The 25,943-nt window shown below is 44.7% G+C and overlaps 1 protein-coding gene and 1 pseudogene across 2 annotated transcripts in view; both read left to right on the top strand.

Moving 5' to 3' along the window:
* Window positions 1-25,943, top strand: part of IFT56 (intraflagellar transport 56) — an 872,526-nt gene that overhangs the window by 599,576 nt on the left and 247,007 nt on the right. The gene's annotated exons all lie outside the window — the stretch shown is intronic.
* On the top strand, window positions 1,164-4,961 carry LOC143927962 (cytosolic non-specific dipeptidase-like; annotated as a pseudogene).

Raw genomic sequence — 25,943 nt, 5'->3', positions numbered from 1 at the left:
CCTGTCTGTTTTCAACTGATCCGATCTGCCAGACGGATGGAAAATAGAGTTTCCATCCATCTGCATTTAGTGGATCTGATGTTGGCTGACATCCATCGCTCCATAGAGGTACATGGAGCGTCCGGTCAGTTCCAACAAAAAATGTTGTCCAAAGCAACCACAGAAAAGATAACCAACTATATGGCTCTCTTATTGATAGTGTTATGGTTAGCTAGAAGCTGGGAAATGGTATTACATTATCAATACTAGTTTGAATCTTAGAGCCCACTCACAGTACCGCATTAAGGCAACACAGGGTAAAAATATGCATTGCCGCAAAGCACAGTACCTTACCTTGTGTGTGATTGTTGCATTGCTGTGCCATTCATTTTGAATGCTATACCAATGCATGTCCAAAACAAAGCTACAGTGCATCACAATGTGTCACGGTTAACTGCAAGAAAAAATTTAATAATTTTCCTGCAGTATTATTCATCAAAATTATAATTAATAAGCTTCCGGGACTTTACTGTTGCAGGAAGCATATTTCAGATTTTAACAAACTCTCATTTCTATCATGACAATAGAGCAAGCTGCCATCTGTGCCTTTTGCTGATACACTTAAGATAAGTAAACAATAATGAGGGTTATCTCCATTTTGCAGCAATATATCATTTGTTTTATGAAAGATTGAACGTTTGTAACTACATTATGTTTTCCAGAGCTCACGTCACTCATGTTGAAACTGATAACTATGTTTCCTAATCTCCTGGACACTAATTATGTCATATGAGAACTAAATGAGTTTATTGACTCTATAAATGAGTGTAAACATTGTATGAGATAATTAAGTTGTATTTTGTAATAAATATGTGCGCTCTAATTTTGGAATGACTTTTCTAATAATCACTTGGTAAACATGTTAGAGCAATTAACTTTATTTGGGATTGGAGCCAGGTTAATAACATTGCATGTAACGCAGATTCAGTTTATTATTATTCCAATAAAAGTCTACTGAATAAACTGAATTAAAGAGACTGACAAGTAACAGGGCTGCTATTATTGCTAGCTGTGTCTGGATCAAGTCGTTTTGAGCCACAGATCTGCAACAAGCCATGTTTGTGTAAAAAAAAAAAAAAAAAAAAAGTCAGAATTCTTTCTGGAATTTCTGTTAACAGTTAATGTGTTTGAAGGTTCTGGAAATATGGGGGGGGGGGGCTAAAAAAGATTTAATAAATCATTTAAGAATTGTCTAGTCTACATGTTGCATATCAAGTCTATAATACTGGTTTATCTTTTAAGGTATAGGTTTAAAAACCTTGCAGTATTATATACCATGTTTTTAAACATATTCATACAAGAAAAAGAAGTAGTAACATAGACAGGCTGGGAGGAAGTGTGTGTAATATAGGCAGTGACTGGGGCCAGAGCTGCATACTCAGTGCTGTGTACCAGCACAGGAGGAGGTATCACATGTCTTCACCATGGCTGATGTTCTCCCTCAGCTCTTCCAGTAAATTGACAGCCACCAGGAGTGCTATGTGCAGAAACTGGCAGAATGAGTTGCCATCCAATGTGTGTCGGCCTGGCTGGAAAAAACTGTGGAAATTAAGAAGATGATGGAGGTGCCTGCCAAAGAAATTAAGCTGGTGGACATTAAAAAACAAAAGCTCCCTGATGGCTCAGAAATCCATTTTCCTCACATTATTCTGGGTAAACTGGATTCCTGCTAAGAAGACTGTGTGTGTTTACGGCCACCTGGATGTTCAGCCAGCAGCTCTGGAAGATGGATGGGACAGCGGGCCATTTATTCTTCAAGAAGGATATAGTAAACTCTGTAGTATACTGTATGGGAGAGGTTCTACAGAAGTCCAGTGCTTGCATGGCTTAATTGAAGCTTATCACCAAACAAAGCAGAAACGTCCAGTGAACCCGCAATTCTGCTTTGAGGGTATGGAAGAGTCTGGATCTGAAGGCTTAGACAATTTGATTCTTTCCAAGAATGACACCTTTCTCAAGAATGTGGACTATGTTTGCATTTCTGATAACTACTGGCTTGGCAAAAACAAGCTATGCATTATGTATGGACTCCATGGTATGTGCTACTTTTTTATTGAGGTTGAATGCAGCAACAAGAATCTTCACTCAGGGGTCTATGGAGGCTCTGTGCATGAACCAATGACTGACCTTGTTTTTCTAATGGGAAGCTTAATAGACAAAACAGGTAAAAGCCTTATCCTTAGAACAGGGATCCTCAAACTACGGCCCTCCAGCTGTTGCGAAACTACACATCCCATGAGGCATTGTAAAACTCTGACATTCAGACATGACTAGGCATGATGGGAATTGTAGTTCCTGAACAACTGGAGGGCTGTAGTTTGAAGACTCATGCCCTAGAATAAATGAAGCTGTAGCACCTCTATCACATGAAGAAAAATACATTTATGATAAAAAATGTACTTTGATCTTGAAGACTGCATAAGATCAGGGCCGGTGCTACCACTAGACAGCCGCCTTACGGTACCAGGATGAGGGAAAGTGGGAATCCTCAGCCACTTACACAGGCGGAAGAGCCGGTTCCCATCACATTTAGCACTGACTGCACATGGTGATTCTGAATGCAAACTTGCAGCAGCACAGTGGGAACAGTCTGGCCACGCTGACACTTCTTCTCCCGGATGTCTTCTTTCTTTCATTATGCAGCACAGCCACAATCCTCTCCTGCCTATGTAAACAAGAGGGTGTGTGATGTCATAATTCCTCCCTTCCTGCAGAGAGAGAGAGAAACAGAGCTGGCTGCTAGGCTGGATGGCTGGCTGGATAGAGCTGGCTGCTATCCAATGACAGAGAGTGGGTCGGTCGCCAAGGCCAAGGGGGTGGACAGCATCAGCACATGTGTTTCTATGTGAGGCAGCTGTGAAAGTGTCCCTAGAAGCAGAACTGAGTACTGGGGGCAACAACTAGAGCCTGTCCTGCAAACAGGTTAGTGTAGCAAGTACAGTACAGTGTCAGCAGGGTACAGACCAGTGTTATACACTAGCACTGTACATTATATACAGACCAGTCTGTACTCTGGCACCACACTCTGCATTATATACAGACCAATTTGTACCCTGCTGATACCATACTGTACACCATTCTACATGTGAAAATATATACACACACACACTCACTGGTCTATGTGTCTGCACACTGACACCGTACTGTATGATATAAGTATACACACACTGGTCTGTTCATAATGTGTGTTAGTGTCAGCGAGGTACAGCCTGGTCTGTACATAATGTATGTTATGGTGTCAGCAGGGTACTGACTGATCTGTATATAATGTACAGTACAGTGTCAATGTATGAGACCAATCTGTACCCCGCTGACACCATACTGTACATTATATACAGACCAGTCTGTACCCTGCTGACACCATACTGTACATTATATACAGACCAGTCTGTACCCTGCTGACACTGTAATCTACAGACCCATCTGTGCCCTGCTTACACTGTACTGTACATTATATACAGACCAGTCTGTACCCTGCTGACACCGTAATACATTATGTACAGACCAGTGTATGTTAGTGTGTGTATATATGTATAAAATTATATAACGTACAGTACGGTGTCAGCACACTGTCACTGTTCTGTGAGATTGAGATATATACACACACTGGTCTGTATATGATATAGTACAATATTAGCAGGGTACAGACTAGTCTGTACATAATATACAGTACAGTGTCAGTGTATAAGACTGGTCTGTACCCTGTTGATGCTGTACTGTATTGGAATGGGGGTTTGCATTGTGGAGGGTAGGGTGGTGGTAGGATGGGTGGGGTGGGCACCAAAATGCATCTTCACCTAAGTAGACTAAATTCCTTGCACCAGCCCTGCCTAAGATATTGGTGCTAGTAAACTTCTACACCCCACAAAGCACATGATATTGATGAACACGTGGAAGTTTCCATCTCTGTCTCCATGGCACTAAATAAGCTTTCTCTGCGAGTGGAGCCAAAACAGTAATTCCTAGAAAAGTAATTGTTCCAGACATGAACCCCGGTGATGTTAAAAACAGGTGGAAGATTACTTAAACAAGCAATTTGAATCCCTGGAGAGCCCTGCCCTAATAATTTCAAATTTACAATGGGCCATGGAGGAAAGCCTTGGGTGTCTCACTTTAACCACATTCACTATCTTGCTGGAAGGAAAGCCATGAAAATGGTCTATTATTTTGAACCAGACATAACACGGGAGGGTGGAAACATTACTATGACTCTCACCTTCCACGAATCTACTGGCAAAAACGTCATACTGCTGCCTGTGGGCTCTTCAAATGATGGGGCACACTCTCAGAATGAAAAACTTAACAGGTATAATTACATCCAGGGCATCAAATTTCTGGGGGCTTACTTGTACGAGGTGTCTAAACTGGAAAGCGCTCACGATCAACTCAAAAGCCATGATCAATGTAACTGCACAAGAGAAACTATCCCCTTTCATTTTTTTATATGGCTCAATACTAGTGCAAACTATTAATGAAAAAAAAAAAGTAGTAACATAGACCTGATATGTACTATATAGATTAGATGTTTGTTATAAATTGTATGATTATTTTACCCCTGAAATACATCATCTTTATTTTAATTTTTTTTGTACTAAACAACAAGATTTAATTAAAATACTTCTGGCCCTGAATGACTGGCTTGGTACTTTCCTATCTTCACATTAAGCCTATTTGAGATGTAAGCCGCTTTATGGCGCCTGCTCTCTGAAGCGTTAACTAATAGACATTTCTCCCTAAATCGGATCTGTGGCTAACCAGACCACTTACCTGGATTGAGTGGTCCAGCACCCAGGGCTTTTTTTCAGCGGGAACGTTGGCACTGAATGTATGTAATAGCAAGGGGAGCTGGGAATCCTCAGCCACTTACACAGGCGGATATTCTATTGATACTTGCTGCTGGGGAATGGGCAAGGGTCAATTGTTACTAGGGGTGGGTGTTATGTTGCTGGGGGGTCAATTGTTGCTGGGAGGGATCTACTGTTGGGGGAGGGGGGTCTATTGTTGCTGGGTGGATCTATATTTGCTGGGGGGGGGGTCCATTGTTGCTCACTACAGGGACCCTATTTAACCGTTTTTCCTGGTGTCATGAACAAATTCAATGCAAATTACCTAGCACCACAAAATAATACTTGGTTCTGTATTCTCTAAAACGATCAATACCGGGAGGTTGGGAGGGGGTAGAACCATATAACGGTGCTGATAGGGGGGTAGGGTGCAGAGACAAGGGGTGACTCAGAAGGGGGGAGTTCCTGAGAACACCTGTTCTCTGAGGGAAAAAAAGTCCTGCCAGCACCCCATACTTTTTTTTTTTTTTCTCCCTTTTCCTTTTACTTCTGTTTTAACAACTTGGACTATACCAAAGCCAAGGCAACAGTCAGCAAACTATAATTTCAGTAACAACAGCCTCCATTATTCTGTCATTACAGTTTCCCTTGAAATGAAAGGAGCGCTATCTTCTAAAATACACATTAAAAACACCCCAATAAAACAAACCTTAAAGCAGAAGTAAGCTGTCACAGCAAAAAGAAAATGTTGGGCCTCCAAGAGATTTTTGGCATGATGTGCTGATGTGTATAGCATATTATGACAGACTTGCCTAGCATATTAAACCCCTCCAGCACTGTGATATATTTGGCTTAATGCCATCAGTCGGACCAAGATGATGTATTTCCTGTGCATTGGAGTAATTTGGATGTTCAAATAAGAAAAATTATCACGCAGAGTACTCAATTGTTAAAATATTCGCTTAAACCAAGGGTGTCCAACCTCGGGCTGACGGACAGAATGCAGCCCAACACAAAATTGTAACCTCAAAAATGTTGATTTACGTTTTGGGAATTTTTTTTTTGTAAAATTGTGTTTACACTTTGAATATATGCGGTCAAAGAAAAAATTTACAGTGTCTCTTTACTGGACTTTTATAAGATTTATCTTCTCCCCCAAAAAATATCCCACACTTCACGATCAAACCTTATTCATGTCATCCGTTTTCAGCAGCACCTATATTTGTGATCAACTATTTTCAAGGTAAGCACACGAAGGGTAAAAATAGAACCAAAATATCTGATGAGCACCTTGAGAATTCATTGAGAATTGTTACTACATCTGTTGGACCAGATACTGATGCATTTGTTTGTTAGAAACCATGTCAAAAGTTTTATGTTGCCTTCTTTTACTTTTATAATAAAAAAATTTTCAAAAAATGAAGTTTTATTACTCAAATAGGTACATTATCTATATCAGTGATCGTTACCTTGTGATCTCTGTCTGACTTTTTCTGCTCATCAATTATCCCCATTGTTAGTGGATTTTATGCATGGCCCAAAACAAATCCTGTTCTTCCAGTGTGGCCCAGGAAGGTCAAAATGACTATTCATGCAGAGAAGTATTACTGTGCAGCAAACATATAGTGGCTATAAAAAGTCTGTACACTCCTGGTAAAATGTCTGATTTCTATGATGTAAAAAATGAGAAAAAAAATTAATAATTTCAGAACTTTTTCCACCTTTAATGTGACTTACAAACTGTGCAAATAAATTGAAATCTTTTGGGGGGGGGGGGTAAAGATAAAATAATGTGGTTGCATAAGTGTGCACACCCTCATAGCTGGAGATGTAACTGTGTTCAGAATTAAGCAATCACATTCAGACTCATGTTAAATAGAAGTTGGTACACACCTGACATGATTTAAAGTTCCTCTGATTAACCCAAAATAGAGTTCAGCTGTTCTAGTAGGTCTTTCCCGACATTTTCTTAGGCGCATCCTACAGCAAACCATGGTCCGCAGAGAACTTCCAAAGCATCAGAGGGATCTCATTGGTAAAAGGTATCAGTCAAGACAAGAGTACAAAAGAATTTCCAAGGCACAAAGGGGCTACAAAGGAATTTCCATGATATATCCAATATATATCATGGAACACAATGAAGATAGTCATCATGAAGTAGAGAAAATATAGTGCAACAGTGACATTACCTAGAACTGGACGTCCCTCCAAAATTGCTGAAAAGTTGAGAAGAAAACTGGTCAGGGAGGCTACCAAGAGGCCTACAGCAACAATAAAGGAGCTGCAGGAATATCTGGCAAGTACTGATTGTGTGGTACATGTGACAACAATCTCCCGTATTCTTCATATGTCTGGGCTATGGGTTAGAGTGGCAAGGCAGAATCCTTTTCTTATGAAGAAAAACCATCCAAGCCCGGCTAAATTTTGCAAAAACACACTTGAAGTCTCCCAATAGCATGTGAGAAAATGTGTTCTGGTCTGATGAAACCAAGGTTGAACTTTTTGGCCATAATTCCAAAAGATGTTTGGCACAAAAACACTGCATATTGCCAAAAGAACACCAGGGAAGCATGGTGATGGCAGCATCATGCATTGGGGCTGTTTTGCTTAAGCTGGAACAGGGGTCTTAGTCAAGGAGACTCTCATTTACGGGAGTTAGGACTGCAGGTAATACAGGGTGCCGTGAAGTGGCCTTGCAGCTTACAAATGTGTGTCACGGTCTGGAGTCAGGCTCAGAGGCCAGTAGCTATAGCAGCAGAGCAGGTATTCACACAGGTCACCCACGACACGGGTGACACGGGTTCACCTGAGGTGCGGGGTCTAAGCACTAACCGGTATTCACCAGAGCTCCTGAAGGTGGAGATGGGCTTTGCTGCATGTTAGTGCCAGGTCGCGGTCCTCAGGATAGCCCCACCAGGAGGTGAGCAAGCTGGGGTCTGGTAGCAAGTATAGCAGGTAGGGATCAAGCAGAAGCGTAGTTAAGAAACAAGCCAAAAGTCAGTAACAAATAGTTGCAGGTTGGGATTCAGCAGAAGCGTAGTCCAGGAACAAGCCAAATGTCGGTAACGAATGGTAGTGAGGATACGGTCGGCAGCAGGAGAGACAGGAGCAAGATATTGGCTGGTGAAGGCACAATATTCTGGCAACCAGGAAGTGCAGAGACATGGCTTAAATCAGGAAGTTCATGGGAGGAGCAAAGGGTTCAAGGTTCAAGGTAAACAAGATTCAAGACAAGATCATTCAAGGAATTGTCCAAGGAAGTGTCCAGCATTCACGGTGGCTCAGCAAGCAGAGTCATTGCCAGACACACCAGAGGTCACAGGTTCAAGCCCAGGTCCTAACAATGTGCTTGCAAATGTGTTATAACCAAACCCCTGTTTTAACACATACTGCTAGACAGGTTAATTCGGTTGGAAAGCATGTATTATTGCCAAAGAGCACTTGTTCACCTGTGGATGGACTTTGTTTCTATTGTAGATTGTTTTCAGTGATATTAATATATTTGTTTGCGATTGTAGAACATTATTTTATATGAATGCATTTTTATTCACTGATTTGTTCACTTGTAAATATTTATTTATGTATTAAGTTATGGTATATATTGGTTGCTTATTGCACATTTGTTGGTTAATAAACTATATTTAAATGGGAAGTGCAACAATTTTTATGTATATACTGTGTTATGGGGTGATTTATGTTTTATTGAAGTCCATGGCAGTTTGAACTGTGTTGTAAGGGCCTTTTATGAAAAGAGATTAACGTAAAGTTCATAAACTTGCCCACACAGGGGTTTCTTTTGCACACAGCATAAATAGGTTATAAAAATACCAAGCCACCTGGCTGTCTTCAGCACTGCCTCTGCTCTTAGCACCAATGGCTCTTCAATTCACATAGCTTTAAGCCGGTCAATGCACACCCCCACTTGTTAATGCATACAGCTAGCACACAGCAGTGATACTGGCTCACGCCTGTCTCCTAAGGTGGAGACCTATATTCAAAATGGGAGCATACCTGGAGGCCTGAACTATTCTCAGTTCTTGGACACTGGGTTGGATATTTCTTCCTTTCCAAGGCACTTTGAAATCTCCAAACTACGGAGCCCAATCCAGGAATACCAAAATCCATAGAAATCTGTAAAAACTCTGCTCAAAATCAATACTCCGGAGTCCTGCACTATGCACACGTAGGAACCCTATGTCCTTTTTCAACCATTTTCCCATTGGCAGGGCCTCATACTTTCATAGTGTACTCTTCTGTTTTGAATTTGGACAATCCCTGAGTACTGCTTTTGTAAAACTTTGTAAGATTTTATTTTGGTTATTTTGGGGTGCACGCACCACTGGTGGCCAGCTGTGATTGGACACAGCGGGAGCCAATCAGCGGGTCCGGTGGTTGCAAAGTCCATTGGGACCCACCAATCATTGACAGAAGAGGCAGAACGGCAGTCTGCCTATGTAAACAAGGCAGACCACTGTTCTGTCGGAGAGGAAAATGGAAATCTTGTGCTCCTGCTAACCAGAAACGTAGATCTCTATTTTCCTCCAGTTAAGACACAGTTAGAAAGCACTCCCTAGGAGCACACTTAACTTTTTGATTGCCCCTACTGTTAACCCCTTCCCTGCCAGTGTCGTTAGTACAATGACAGTGTATTTTTTTTTAACACTGATCACTGTATGAGTGTCACTGGTCTCCAAAAATTGTCACTTAGTGTCCGATCTTTCCATCGCAGTCTCGCTAAAAATTGCTGATCGCTGATATTAGTAGTAAAAATAAAAATGCCATAAAAATATCCCATAGTTTGTAAACGCAATAATGTTTGTGCAAACCAATCAATATAACAATATTAAAAAGATATACATAAATGAATTGATGTTAGATTGATGTTAAGGAAAGCACTTTGTGCAAACATGACTCTTGCTGTATTCTGCTGGCCTCTAGAGAGGTCACCTATGGCACTGAATACCTTCTCTGCAAAGCCTCGAGAAGCTGGCATCTAATGCAAAAGGTTTTAGCTGGTAAACAAATGTGTCAAATCTGTTTCGATATCCTCAGTGATGGTGACAACTTGGTGCAAAAGCTCTTCTTTATATTTCCTCATCTGCTGCTCTATGCTGTTTGGGGAGATCATCCACGTGGGTATTCTGCGGCATTTAGAAAGAAACCGAAAGACTGGCTGCTTATATGTGGACATTCCACATCTTCAGACAATTCCTCATCTTGTGTGTGGGGCAGTGGATTTTCTTATACTCCCCTGCCTTTTTAAGCAGTTCCTGAAGATTCTCGTCCGCCACATCAACAAGGGTTTCACTGACAATAGGGTTGACAAAACAAGCATCAGTTGGATCTAAAAATAAAGCAAAACGCTGGTCCATATTCCCTTTCATTTTCTGTGATATTGTGGTAAGGCCTTGGTAGCTAGCATTCTGTTTTTTTTTTTTTTTTATAATCACTTTTTCTCTATTAAGACAAATTCCAACATACAACATAAAAATATGCATTGCACAATATAATATATCTATATAAAGCTTTTCATTAACATACACCATGCTAACCCCCCCCCCCCCCCGACCCACACTCACAACGGGTCCTTGATCATGTCCTCTTCAAAAGAGAAAAAAAAAAAGGAAAACACTCACCCTCTGTGGTGGAGAGGTGTGGTGTGGTTAAATTTCCATGCCCCGTTTTATGTATGTGTGAGTATGTATGTGTCTATATATATATATCTCCTAATATTTTCAGGTTTATGTGTATGTATATACATATATGTATGTGTGTGTGTATATGTGTGTGTGTGTATATGTGTGTGTATGTGTATATGTATGTGTATATATATATATATATATATATATATATATATATATATGTATATGTGGGCAGAGGTTTTTACTGGAAGATATCATGATAGATTACCTTTTAGAAATACAGAAATGGCTCCTATCTCGTGGGAACCATTGAATGTCCCCAGGTGTTAGGTGAATTCCCTTGTGTGTTACCAATCATCTTTGCAGACATTGAGGCTCCATCTCCCCGGGGGTCATTAACATGCTAATGTCGGAACTGTTTGGGCTTAGGGATCAAAGGAGGTGGTTCATTAATTGACTGAGTGGCACTGGAAGTTTAGACCTGAAACATGGACATTTCAGTGAGCTTCAGAGTTAGGCAATCAGAGTTTGCGCCAACCAGAACCAATAGGCATTTAGACTTCAGAATTAGCCAATCAGAGGTGGATGCAAACTCAGAGCCAATGAGTGTGTTCCATCTTCTGATTGGCAGAGAATGCATATAAAATGGGGTGAGAGCTAGCTGATGGCCTGTTCGGTTCCAGACCATCGGGGCGACAGGATGTCTGTGTAACATATACTTGTATCTCTAACTTATTTCTATCTCTAACCTATTTCTTCCCTAGGAGTTGTCTTGAAATATTGAAAGTAAAGGTATTCTCGCGCCAATCTACGTGCCCTAAAATAAAAGTTGTGGTTGCAGCAAAACACCGGCAGGGGTACTAACCCTCCCCAGAGTAAGTGATAGTAGATAAAAATGGTGTTGCACTCCAGCTAAATAAATGTGATAAACTAAAATAAACTAGCTAGTACCTAGGTAGCAGCAGGAAGGTGAGAGATAAATATTAAACTACGTGCTTAAATAAACTCAGACAATGTGCATAGCCACTTGTGTGCAATACATCAAATAGTGCACTTGACATAAAGACAATCCCAGATCAAGTGCTATATAGAATCCAAAATATCAGTGAAACAGCGTGCAATACACATAAATTAATAAATTATATAATACAAATATAGACAGACAATTAAAATTAAAATAACCTATATTAATAAAAATGATACTAAAACTATCAAAGGAGATGGAACTTATAAACGCTAAATGGTGCAGCTTTAAAAGGTGCAATAAACAGTGATGATTAATAAAAAATGCACATAGTGCTAGTAATAATATTCGAACTCCAAGCACAATGGAGATGTGCTCTAAAAGCCAAAAAAGGTGCTCAAACTTAGCTCTTAAAATAAAGTTCACTATAATCATGCAAAAAATAAGTCCATTCAGTGATGGGCAAAACAATATCCTGCGTGCCCGGAAAGAAAAAGGGGGGGGTAATTCCACCAGTGCTCCTGTGCGTCTTGTGTCCTCACAATAGGTGCAGTAATTACCTTACCTTACTGCTGTAAGGTAAACGGCACTCCCAAAAAACCACTTGTTATCCGCTGGTGTGGGTTCAATAAGTAGTATTACTCTGGACACTCATTCACCGTAGGTACGTTGTATCATACAGAGAAAACAAGGAGAACACTCCAATAGTGAAGTATGTATTCACAGTTTATTTAAATAAGAAACGAAGCTTGGGTACTCACATTTAAAACGAATAAAAATTGCACAATAACAAAACGAACGAGCGCCACGTTCGTACTTCCGGACGTCACTTCCGGTGTCCTCACTAGCCAATTGCGTTCCTACGCGTATCGTCATGTGACTTCATCAGGGAATGATAAATGATAAATTCCCTGATGAAGTCACATGACGATACACGTAGGAACACAATTGGCTAGTGAGGACACCGGAAGTGACGTCCGGAAGTACGAACGTGGCGCTCGTTCGTTTTGTTATTGTGCAATTTTTATTCGTTTTAACAAGTGTTTTTTTGGGAGTGCCGTTTACCTTACAGCAGTAAGGTAAGGTAATTACTGCACCTATTGTGAGGACACAAGATGCACAGGAGCACTGGTGGAATTACCCCCCCTTTTTCTTTCCGGGCACGCAGGATATTGTTTTGCCTATCACTGAATGGACTTATTTTTTGCATGATTATAGTGAACTTTATTTTAAGAGCTACGTTTGAGCACCTTTTTTGGCTTTTAGAGCACATCTCCATTGTGCTTGGAGTTCGAATATTATTACTAGCACTATGTGCATTTTTTATTAATCATCACTGTTTATTGCACCTTTTAAAGCTGCACCATTTAGCGTTTATGAGTTCCATCTCCTTTGATAGTTTTTTTTTTTTGAAAAATATGTTTATTAAGGTTTTCACAACAAACAACACATATAACGACAGTGCTCACAGTGTACAAAAGCAGTTCCATGACGCTGAGAAATGCAATGCAACATAACATATCAGCAGTTTACAGTAAAAAGCAAAAAGGGTGCTCCACTGGCGACCCCCAGATCACCTTCCAGTACAATAATCTCCCATCTGGTTCCATGAAGGCAAAAGAAAAGAAAAACAAAAACAAAAGACGGTTCCCCTCGAAGAGGGGAGGGGAGCACATATAAGGCATAACAGAACAAATATACCAACTCCCCCCCGCAATCACATCCACCGTCCCCAGCTAAGCAGTTTCGGGGTCAGCTACCCAAGCATGCCAGACCTTATCGTATTTCTTTGGACACCCCCGATGGAGGTAAGTATCTTTGTAAAGGGGAAGGCTGTTATTCACCAGGCGCTTCCATTGCACCACGGATCGGGGATCTGCCTTCCTCCAGTGCATAGCAATATTCTTACGAGCATAAAAGAGCAGCAGACCAGTCATCGTGTGTTTGGCGGTGGACTGCACCACGGGCTCTATAAGACCCAATAGGCAGACCTCCATGGCCAAAGGCACCGTAGTCATGGTGACCTTTCCAATCAGATGTAACACCGACTCCCAGTACTGCTGGACCCTAGGGCACTGCCAAAAAATATACGAAAAGTCCCCAGGAGAGGCCCCACATCGCCAACAGTCCGGAGAGTGCGCAGGGTTCATTTTATGAAGTCTGTACGGGGTGTGGTAGGCCCGGTGCACAATTTTAAATTGCACAAGGCGGTCCCTGATAGAGACCAGGGAGGTAAAAGGAAGGTCCCAGACATCATCCCAGTCATCCGTGTCAAGTGAGGGGATGTCAGTCCGCCACCTGTCCCAAAGTTTGTCGAGAGCCGGCAGCGACACAGTTATGAGATGGGAGTATAAAACTGAAGTAGGTTTCCTGTCGCAGTCGGCCCTAAGTGTGCGTTCCAGTTTCGATTGTGTCAGATTGCAGGAGGAATTCGGGAATTGCGCTGTGAACGCGTGGACTAGTTGAAGGTATCAAAACAGGTAGTGACCAGGCACGTTGTATCTGGAGATTAGGGTGGTAAGGGGGAGTAAAGAGCCCTGCTCCACGACATGCGACATAAGCCTAATCCCATGCCTAGTCCATGTGCATTGGTCAGGGATCTGGTAGAGGTGAGACAAGCCAGGATTCAGCCACAATGGGGCATTTGGAGACACATCAGAACGTGCACGCCTCTCCAGGGCCAATCCCGCCCCCGCCATGCTCGCAGAGTCGCGACCATGGAGGGAGTCAAAGAATAAGGAGCCCGAGGGCCTCGGTAAACCAGAAGCTGGAGGGCCTCCAGCGAACCCAGAACCGAGGCCTCCAGAACAGTGGAGGAGTTCGTTTGGTCCGGCTGCAACCACCAGGCAACCGTGACCAGCTGCGCGGACAGGTAGGATTTTTTAACAGTCTGGAAAAGCCATGCCCCCCTGTGTCCGTGGTCACATCAAAGTCGTCAAGCGGTACCTGGGTGGCGAGGAGCCCCAAATAAAGGAGGAAAAAATCTGGTTCAGTTTTTTGAAAAAGGACTTAGGCAACCACTGCGGGGAGTAGCGAAACAGGTAAGTAAGTCTGGGGATGACCTTCATTTTAAGAAGATTTACACGCCCCCAGAGCGACAATGGCAGGTTACTCCATGATTTGAGCTTGGCCTGGATATCTAAAAAAAAACAGGGTAAGATTAAGCGTGAGGTAATCCGACGCCGAGTGAGAAACCTGAACCCCCAGATATTTAAATGAGTCAACCCAGACAAGGGGGTTGTCCGAGAGCGAAGTGGCCCTTGCCCCCTGATCAATCGGAAACAGAAGAGATTTGGACCAGTTCACCCTGAGACCAGTGACCCCCGCATAAGTATCCAGCACATCTAACACTCCCCTCAGTGCAGGACCAGCATCATTAAGAAAGAGCAGCATGTCGTCTGCGTACAAGGCCACCCTCTCCTCCAGCAGCCCAATACGCAGACCCGACACCCGGGGCAAGACACGCAGTGCCTCAGCCACAGGCTCGATCGCAAGGGCAAACAGAGCCGGAGAGAGAGGGCAGCCCTGCCTGGTCCCCCTAAAAAGCCTGAAGGGGGCGGAAAGGGCTCCCCCCAACTGGACCGAAGAAGTCGGGCTCCTATAAATCGCCTGAAGCCAATTAATAAACAACAAAGGGAAGCCCATTTTCCGCAGGGTGCCCCACAAAAAATTCCATTCCACCGTGTCGAAGGCCTTCTCGACATCCAGGGAGGCCACCACCCTGGTTCCCACATTTAAATGGCGTGCGTGAATGTTAGTAAAGAGTCTCCTGAGGTTGATGTCCGTAGACCTACGGGGCATGAAACCGGTTTGGTCAGAGTCTATCACCGAGGGGAGCATGGGATAAAGTCTACGGGCCAAGAGCTTGGTCAATATTTTAAGGTCCGAGTTCAATAAGGCTATGGGCCTATAGGAAGCACAGGAGGTGGGGTCCTTGGGGGCCTTGTGAATCAATGTTAAATGAGCATGATACATGAAAGCAGGCAATGCACCAGCAGTCAGACAGGTAGTATAAAGCTGAGCCAGTAAGGGCGCCAGAAAAGTCCAGTGGGTCTTGTAAAAGGCCATCGGGATTCCATCCGGCCCCGGAGCCTTACCCGGGGGAAAATAACTAATGACCCCCAGGACCTCCACGCCGTAAAAGGCTGGACCAGAGTCTCCCTCTCCGAGTCCGAGAGCCATCCCAGCGCCAGCTGGTCCAATAAAACATGGAGTGACTCAGGTCGAAAGTCGGTAGGGAGACCTGAGGAGTACAGCTTTTCATAAAAAGCGAGGAAAATCCGCAGTATATCCGAGGGGGAGGTCACGGTGTCACCCTCCGGAGTCTGTAAGGCAGACACCAGAGTGAGGGGTTGGTCATGCTGAGCCATCATCGCCAGCAGACGTCCGTTCCTATCACCTTGTTCAAATACCCGCTGCTTCCCCTTATACATGTCAAGTCTGGTAACTTCCGTCAGGTGTAGCTGCAAGTCCCTCTGAGCAGCCATTAGCAAGTCAAAATTGGCAGGGCTAGGGTCCGCTGTGTATGTGGCATTACAATTATCAACGGCTTGTTGTAGTGAGATAGTCGTACACGTCTGTTTTTTCCTAATATCAGCAATACAGGAGATATATTGGCCCCTGATATATGCTTTGAAAGCATCCCAAACATTTGCAGGGGAAGAGGATCCCACATTCACCTCCCAAAATTCGGTCAGCTGATCCGGCAATCTGTCAGACAGGTCAGGGTGCGAAACCCTGTGTTCACCCAGCCGCCAAAGTGCCGTGTTACGGGAGGCCGGGGAGCGGAGCACCACCGACAGCGAGCAATGGTCAGACAATCCACTAGGGAGATATGACGCCTCCAACACGTCCGCTAACAGTGCGGGGTTGGAGAAAGCCAAGTCAATCCGGGATGCCGTCTTATAAAACGCTGAAAAACAAGAATAAGCCCTCTTGTCAGGGTGCTTCCACCTCCAGATCTCCTCCAGACCAACCGCCGAGCCCACCCAGAGAGCTCCAAACACTGCCTCTTAGCAGGCAAAGGCCTGTCCAGGTCCGGAGACAGGGTGGCATTGAAGTCCCCCATCACCAGCACCCGCCCAGGACAGAAAGGCGAAATTTTGTCCAAAACATCGTACAGTAATGCGGATGAGAAAGGGGGGGGGGAATATAGAGATTCACAACAATGTATCTTTGAGAATATAGGGTAAACACTAAAATCACAAACTTCCCCAGAGGGTCCGTGCGGACCTCTTCAATGAGACATGGAAAATTCCTGTGAATAAGGATTGACACCCCCCTGGCGTAAGTGGAGTAAGTGGCATGTACACCCCGTTGTATCCAGGGTTTCTTAAGAGTAAGTACCTTGCTGCCCAAAAGGTGAGTTTCCTGAAGGAGGATAAGCTGGGGGGAGTGGGTTTTCAAATATTGGAAGAGCAGAGCTCTCTTAAATTTAGAGTTTAGGCCTCTAACATTCCAGGAGAGGACAGTGAAAGAATCCGAGACCTTGTTAGCCATTAGGTATATAAAGGAAGGGGGAGCAGGAGTATTGGGGGAGGCCCATCCAGGGGCACCCTGTAGGCAGCAAGATCATAATTACATTGCAGATATTACCGTCAGCACTGAGACACAACATAAAACACAAACAAACAAATGCAATTGCATATAGAACTGTGGAGTTCCTAACAGGCTCCAAACTACCCAGGCACGTAGTGCCTTTCCTACTATATCCCATCGCTCCCCCTAAAAAGAAAAACGAGGGGGGTTCTGGGAATAGTTTGTCCCCAAACAAAGAAAGAGTCACCTAACAGGTGTAAGCGCCCCCGACTGGGACCCTACACCGTCAGCGTTCGCCCCTCGTTCCACTGGTCAAAAATACACACGGCCAGGGAACAAGTCAAAATAGGGAGGCGCGGACCACTGACCAGAAGGGGAAAAAAAAAGACAGAAAAACAAAAGTACATAAAAAGAGGGGGGGGGGGGCAAAAAAGGTTAGGGAGAGGGGGGGCGGGGGGGGGCGGCAATCACGCCGCGGTGGTAGTACTTGCTTGTAGTAGTGTGTGCGTGTCCTCCGCAGTCTGCTGAGTCGGCCCGCTCCTGCAAAAGTGCCCAACAGATCAGTAATGGCGGCACAGCCAGGTGTACAGGAAAGAAAAAATAAAATAAAGACTCTGGGGCGTAGGTGTCGGGTCAGGCACATGGTAGGTGGCAACACTCCGATCTCCGTGGTCAGGCAGGATAAAAGATGAAAGTCAGCAGGTGCAGGTGCAGTGGCCACCTGGCAAGGATCCAACTGGGGGAATCAAACAGGGAGCATAGTGTCCGGCAGCGTAAAGGCGCAGGTGGCATTCAAAGTGCAGTGCAGCTCATCTGCGGCCATCCAACCAGGACATGGCAGCTTCTGGTTCCACAAAAAAATGTGCACGATCATCAGCAATCACCCGAAGTTTACTTGGATACAGGAGGCTATACTTGAGGCCCTCATGTCGCAGGCGTTTCCTGACCTCAGTAAAGGAGCGCCTACGGTGCTGCACTTCAGGGGAATAGTCAGGAAAAAGCATTATCTTGGCCCCATTAAAAAGTAGATCTCGCTTTTCCCTGGCCGCCATCAAAACTCTGTCCCGGTCTCTGTAGTTTAACAACCGGAATAGAAACGGCCGCGGTGGAGCCCCAGGGACAGGGGGAGTTGGAGGGAGCCGGTGTGCTCTCTCTACAATAAACGTGGGAGGCATATCAGGCAGGTCCAGGAGCGTCTTGAGGAAGGCCTCGGTGAATTCAGCAGGCCTCGCACCCTCTGCTTTCTCGGGGAGGCCTATGACACGGATATTGTTCCTCCTGAGCCTATTCTCAGTATCTATGGACTTTTCTTGCAAGGCTCTAACCTGTAACTGCAATGCACGGAGGTCCCGGGAGTCAGCTCTGGTGGTATCCTCCCAGCTGTGATATGCGGCCTTCAGCCTCAGTAAACCGGGCCCTAAATTTGTCCATGTCATGCCTAATGAGGCTCACATCAGCCACCAGGTGATCGATTTTCACCATCACCGAATCCCTACCCTCCTTGATCGCCGCCAGGAGCTCAACATGGGAATCCGCCTGGGATGGAGGAGGATCAGCGACGGCCTGAGAGCCGACAGACATCGTGGCGACGGGGGACCTCGTGGGGAAGATGGCCGCCACGGACCGGGCCTCACCTGCTGCGGACGAACGGAGCCTTCCCGGGGGCTGCGGAGAGGGCCGCGGGGTACCGGAGGTTTTCTTTCGCCCCAGGGTGTCAGGGAGAGAGGCTGTGTGAGGACAAAAACGGCGCTGGAAGTCGACAGGATAAGCGGTGGAGCGGAGCTCAGCAGTCACACGTCTGCTCTCGTTCACATCCCGGCCACGCCCCCTCCTTTGATAGTTTTAGTATCATTTTTATTAATATAGGTTATTTTAATTTTAATTTTGTCTGTCTATATTTGTATTATATAATTTATTAATTTATGTGTATTGCACGCTGTTTCACTGATATTTTGGATTCTATATAGCACTTGATCTGGGATTGTCTTTATGTCAAGTGCACTATTTGATGTATTGCACACAAGTAGCTATGCACATTGTCTGAGTTTATTTAAGCACGTAGTTTAATATTTATCTCTCACCTTCCTGCTGCTACCTAGGTAACTAGCTAGTTTATTTTAGTTTATCACATTTATTTAGCTGGAGCGCAACACCATTTTTATCTACTGTCTTGAAATATTGATAACCCTATTGAAAGGGTATGTCTATTGTAACCATATGGCCTAAATTATCTTTGCAGCCTAAGCAACACTGTACCTGTAACATGACTTGAGTTATATGATAAGTTCTAATTATTCTAAAGTTTATTTTCTGTATAAATAAATGTAATTGTTTTTATCGTTCGTTTTTATTCTTATATAGACAAAGGTTTAATCACTTATTTCTTGTATCGTTAATCATTTAAGTGAGATATAAATTTAGCCAAAACACCTCTTACCTACCCATAACCAAAGCTCAACTTGTGCAAAACATTTTTCAAAGTAGAATTAATAAGGGGGCTTTACAGCGCCCTATTAGGTGTGTCAAACAACCAACAAAACAATAAAAAAAGTGTATAATTTCTCATTTCTATTTTCGTGTCCTATTTCGTTTTAATTCAATATAATCTCACTCTACTATTTCATTTTTATACCTCTCCACCTTTGATTTCAATCTAACCTTTTTTGTGTGATTCCATTACATGTTGCACATCTCCTGCCTAATTTATTACTATAAAATGTATTACTATAACTTATCCTCTTCCTTTAATGACATCAATCATCTCTCCACTGTGCCTCCCAGAGGAGGAAAAAAAACAACACAAAAAAAAAGAACCACCCCCCCCCCAACTCCTCCCAATTTCCCTCCACCAGATGCATCCATAACACACTATTTCTGAGGAGTAATACAGCCATCCTGCCCATGTATCTTTAAATCTATTCTGTTGGTCTTTAACCCAGGGCTTGACAAATTTGCTTGGAATCTAGGAGCCAGCTGAAAAAGTTAGGAGCCAGTTATTTAAATCATCTGCCCATCGCCCAGAACTGCATGTCTGGTTCATCGGACAATAAGAATTGCTCATACCTGATGCCAAGAGAAAGACAATATTTAAAAAAAAAAAAAATTTTTTTGTTATAAGATTTTGCAAAAAAAATTTTTTTCTCCTTCACTGATGTGCTTTGATAGGCTGCACTAATGGACACTGATGGGGTGGCATTGAGGTTGGAACTGATGGGCACTGACAGGTAGCACTGATGGGCACCAATAGGCAGCACTGAGGTGCCACTAATGGAAACTGGCAGGTGGCAATGATGGGCAGCATTAGCAGGTGGCAATGATGGGCAGCATTGGCAGGTGGCACTGATGGGCAGCATTGGCAGGTGGCACTGACTGGCATTGGCACTGGACTGCACTAACTGGCAGGGGGCACTGGCCTGCACTGGCAGGTGGCACTGCTTGGCACTGGCAGGTGGCACTAGCTGGCATTGGCAGGTGGAAATGGGTGGCACAGATTGGCAAGTGGCACTGGATTGCACTGGCAGGTGGCACTGGCAGATGACATTGGTAGATGGCACTAACTGGCACTGGCAGGTGGCACTGGATGGCACTAACTGGCAAGTGGCACTAACTGGCAAGTGGCATTAACTGCCATTGGCCGGTGGCACTGGATTTGCACTGGCAGGTGGCACTAACTGGTAGGTGGCAATAACTGGCATTGGCAGGTGGCAATAAATGCCATTGGCAGGTGGCACTGGATGGCACGTGGCACTGACGGATGGCATTGGCAGGTGGCACTAACTGGCATTGGCAGGTGGCACTGGTTTGCACTGGCAGGTGGCACTGGATGGCACTGGCAGGTAGCACTGCTTGGCACTGGCAGGTAGCACTAACTGGCAGGTGGCACTGGCATTGGCAGGTGGCACTGCACTGGCAGGTGGCAATGGGTGGCACAGATTGGCAAGTGGCACTAACTGGCACTGGCAGGTGGCACTGACAGGTGGCACTGGATTGCACTGGCAGGTGGCAATGGGTGGCACTGGATTGCACTGGCAGGTGGCACTGGCAGATGGCATTGGCAGATGGCACCAACTGGCACTGGCAGGTGGCACTGGATTGCACTGGCAGTTGGCACTGCATGGCACTGATTGGCACTGGAACGTGGCACTAACTGGCACTGGCAGGTAGCACTGCTTGGCACTGGCACTAACTGGCAGGTGGCACTAACTGCTATTGGTAGGTGGCAATAACTGGCACTGGCAGGTGGCACTGGATGGCAGGTGGCACTGACAGATGGCATTGGCAGGTGGCACTGGATTGCACTGGCAGGTGGCAATGGTTGGCACGTGGCACTGGCACAGGATTGCACTGGTTGGCACTGGCAGGTGGCACTGGTTGGCACTGATTGGCAAGTGGCACTGGATTGCACAGGTTGGCACTGGCAAATGACACTGGCAGATTGCACTGGCAGGTGGCACTAACTGGCACTGGCAGGTGGCACTCACTGGCACTGGCAGGTGGCACTCACTGGCACTGGCAGGTGGCATTGGATGGCACTGGCAGGTAGCACTAACTGTCAGGGGGCACTGGCAGGTGGCACTAACTGGCATTGGCAGGTGGCACTGAATTGCACTGGCAGGTGGCAATGGGTGGCACTGGCACAGGTTGGAACTGATTGACAAGTGGCACTGGATTGCACTGGTTGGCCCTGGCAGGTGGCACTGGTTGGCAATGGCAGATGGCATTGGCAGGTGGCACTGGATGGCACTGGCAGGTGGCACTGGATGGCACTGGCAGGTGGCACTGGATGGCACTGGCAGATTTCACAGCCAATAGTGTAACTGTGAAACTGAATGCTCCCTGCAGTGCTGCACTGTGTATGGAGAGAGAGAGGAGCTGACACATTCAGCGTGATGTCAGAGGTGGGTGGGACCCGGGTGGGCGGGACCGGCAGCTATCCAGCCAATGATTGGGCTGCTTAAGAAAGGGGAGGGGCCAAATACACGTATCGGCCCGCCCAGATCTCATCCCATTGGCTGATGTTCAAAAGCTGGGTCCCGCCCACCCTGACATTCAGCCTCAATTTTGACAGCTCCTCTCTACACACAGTTTCACACACTGCGGCTCTGCTCTGCCAACAATGTGTGAAGGAAGGAGGATGTCAGCGGCTGCTGAGCCGCTCTCTTCCTGCTCCATCCCAACTACCACACAGTGCTCTGTGTCTGGAGGCACCAGACACAGAGCAACAGAGACACCCGTCAGTGACAAAAACCCAGGCGCCAGGGCACAATTTCTAGTCGCAACGGCGACCTGGCACCTGGGATTTGTCGAGCCCTGCTTTAACCATATGTATCCATGTATCCATCTCTCCGCTTCCATTATTTTTTCCACCTCCCTTTTCCAATCCATTATAGTGGGACATCCAGACTGTTTCCAAAATCTAGGCATCAATATTTTGGCTGCATTTAGCAAATGGGGCGTAACGCTTCTTTTTTATAAAACGGCAGATGGCATCTCATGAAAAGAAAATGTAATGGAAAGAATTCTATAGGTCTAAGTGTCATTTTCTTAATCCAAGGGGCTATCTCCTCCCAAAAAACTTTAATCTTTGTGCAATGTAGAAATTAACCCCTTTGGTTAAATCCCCTCCAGCAGTTAACATCCGCGGATGGATATATCTGAGTCAATCGAATCCGTTTGTGATACCATCTTGTCAGGAACTTGTAAGACAACTCCTGTATGAGAACTTATTGAAGTATGGTGTGTCTCTTCCATCAGCCTTTTAATTTGCTCTGATGTAAAATATTAGCCCAGTTCTCTTTCCCATTCTCAAATGAAATAGGGAGTTGTCATGTTTTGGGAGCTCAGAACCAGCCCATACATTCTAGACAACATGTGACCCAGCTCTGATAACTCACCATTCCTCAAAAATAGTAAGCGGGTTCGCTGGCCTGATCTGGTGCGTCCACTTATTGAACAAGTCTGTCAGTTGACGGTATTTCCATACAGCCATTGGTACCTCCCCCAGTATTCGAACCAAATCCACCAATGGAAGAAATCTATCCTGTGGGGTCACGCCAGCGCAATTGCCCTTCCCATACATTCCCCAGCGATCTAAACTCCCTTTCTCTTCCCCCGGGGAAAACCAAGGAAATCCTTCCAATGGTGTTATAGGGGATATGGGGGGGGGGGGGCTAACTTTCCCATACTGTTCATTCTGTCTCAAATGGATATTGTTGTCTTTGTCAATGGTGATGCATATTCCGACAACCTGAAAACTGGAATCCAGGGGGCTCCAGCCAAGTTCCTACCTGCTAATGTTTTCTCCAAGGGCACCCGAATTTTATCAGCAGAGTCATGGTACCAGTTCATTATGCGAACCAGGGCCATGGATCAGTAATAAAATGCTATATCCGGGAGTCCCCCCCCCCCCCTCGTTTTGGTCTCAAAATCTTCTGTTCCAACCTGGGATGTTTATCTCCCCACACAAAGGTCATAAAAGCCCTTTGTATTTGTTTAAAGAATATCTGTGGGAGTATTATGGGTATGATATGTAAAACGTATATAAGCCTGGGGTTTACACTCATTTTAAGGGTGTTTACCCTGCCAAACCATGTCAGAGTATGACTTCTCCACTTTTGCAAGTCTTTTATTATGGATAATGTGTCCATAATTTATATCATATAGGCGCTTTATATCTGAAGAGATATAGATCTCCAAATAGAATATAGAATCAAGGCGCCAAACAAAAGGAGCAAGGTGGTCTTCATCCTCAAAGGCACATGGCTTGGCATGAACAATAATCTCAGCAACAACACTAATTTCCCGATATTTATTTTAAAATTAGATATAAGTCCAAACCTGTCTATTTCCAACATCAGTTCCAATCAAAGACTCTTGAGGAGAGGTACAACAGTAGATCATCCGCATAAGCTGAGGGCTTATGTTCCGTGCACAGAAAGGGCTCCAGCACCATAGAAAATAACAATGGGGGCAGTGAGCATCCCTGCCTAATCCCATTCCATATCTCAAAATAATCTGATAGTCTACCATTAACTTTAACCCTTGCTCTAGGATCTAAATACAGTGCCCTCACCCATCCCATCATCCGCTCTCCCAAACCCATCTCCTTCAAAACTCCAACCATAAACTCCCACCCTACCCTATCGAATGCTTTTGCAGCATCCATTGAAATTACTACACTCTGAGTCTGGTTCGGTCTATTAAGCATCCAATGCAATACATGCAGGGCCCGAATAGTATTATCTCTAGCCTCTCGGCCCTTCATAAGCCCTGTTTGATCTGGGTGAATCAATTTAACCATATGTTCTTCTAACCTTAGGGCCAGAATTTTTGCCAGGAGCTTAGTGTCAGCATTAAGGAGGGAGATAAGTCTATAGCTGGCACAGCACTGAGGGTCTTTCCCTACCTTCGAAAGAACCATTAGAGACCAAGATAGAGTTAAGGTATCTGCAAAAAAGAACCAAAAGGATTGAGGAAAACTTTTTATAATACATATTTGTGAAACCATCAAGTCCCAGGATTTTACCTAATGGCAAAGCCACAATCGCTCCGCCCAGCTCTTCAATGGAGATAGCTTTTTCTATTTTCTCCAAGGCTGCAGATGGAATGGCCTGTAGCCCTGATGCCTAAAGATATTTCCAAATTCTATCTAAATGTCCACCCTCCTGAAGTTTATGTATTTCCTCTAAGAGCACGACCATTTGCTTTTGTCTCTATTTTTTTTAATATGCAACCCCATTGAAATCAACTCCCCTCTTATGACCTCCTTGTGGGTTTCCCATACCACTTGGTCAGACACCTCTTCTGATATATTGGCCTCCAAGTATAGGGCTAATGTGCGGGAGAAGGATTCCACATTCTGTTTATCATCCAAAATAGATTCATTCAATCTCCATGTTCTTTCCAGGCTCCCAATCGACGCTGGACATTTCGTTAAACTTTTTGGAGCATGGTCTGGCATGGGGATTGACTCAATAGTTGATGAATTTAAATAATTCAGATACTATTGATCTATCAACAACATATCGATCCATTGATCCTTTGAATATGCATTATGTATTTCGGAGTAATAACTGAAATCCCTGTGCTCCATGCAGCACCCTCAAACTGTCCACCAGATGCAGAGAGCGTAGGCGCTGTTTAACCACTTGGCGCCCATACTACGTCTATTGACGTCATGGACTTTCGGTGGTTATATCTGAATGATGCCTGAGGCCACAGACATCATTCAGATATCAGCGTTTTCAGCCGGCGATTCCCTGCACCATAAGAATGATCATAGCGGCTGTTCTGCCGCTTGATCGTTCTTACGGGCGGTGGGAGGGGACGCCCCCCTCCCGCCCTCCGGTGCTTGTACCGACTCACCGCTTCCATCGGTGAGTCGGTCACAGGATCCGCCGGCCCCCGCAAGTTACCATAGAGATTTCCGGCGGACCAGATCGTCCTCGGAATCTCTATGATCGTTCGGAGGCCGGGCGCGATGTTATGATGTCACGCCTGGCCTCGGTATTCAAATTAACGACGCCGATTTGGCAGGGAAGCCAGGATCTTTTTTTTTATTATTATTTTATTCTTCCCAGCCTAGAGGTGAGATATAGGGGCCTTATTGACCCCATATCTCACTGTAAATATGTCCAATCGTGCCATGTTCCTATTACAAGGGATGTTTTTAAGTGTCAAACTAAAAAAATAAAAATAAAATTAACAATAAAAAAACAAAAAACAAATGTAAAGCGCCCCTGTCCCGTACACAGAAGCGAATGCATACGTAAGTCCCGCCCACATATGAAAACGGTGTTCAAACCACACATGTGAGGTATCGCCGCGAATGTTAGAGCCAGAGCAATAATTCTAGCTCTAGACCTCCTCTGTAACTCAAAACATGTAACCAGTAAAAAAAATTAAAGCGTCGCCTATGGGCATTTTTAAATACCAAAGTTTGGCGCCATTCCACGAGCGAGTGCAAATTTGAAGCGT

This window comes from Lithobates pipiens, unplaced genomic scaffold, assembly GCF_037356315.1.
Source record: "Lithobates pipiens isolate NorthernLeopardFrog02 unplaced genomic scaffold, aLitPip1_a1.2 Scaffold_23, whole genome shotgun sequence".
NCBI lineage: Eukaryota > Metazoa > Chordata > Amphibia > Anura > Ranidae > Lithobates > Lithobates pipiens.
The sequence above is the reverse complement of the archived record's forward strand: the minus strand, read 5'-3'. Positions and strand labels throughout refer to the sequence as shown.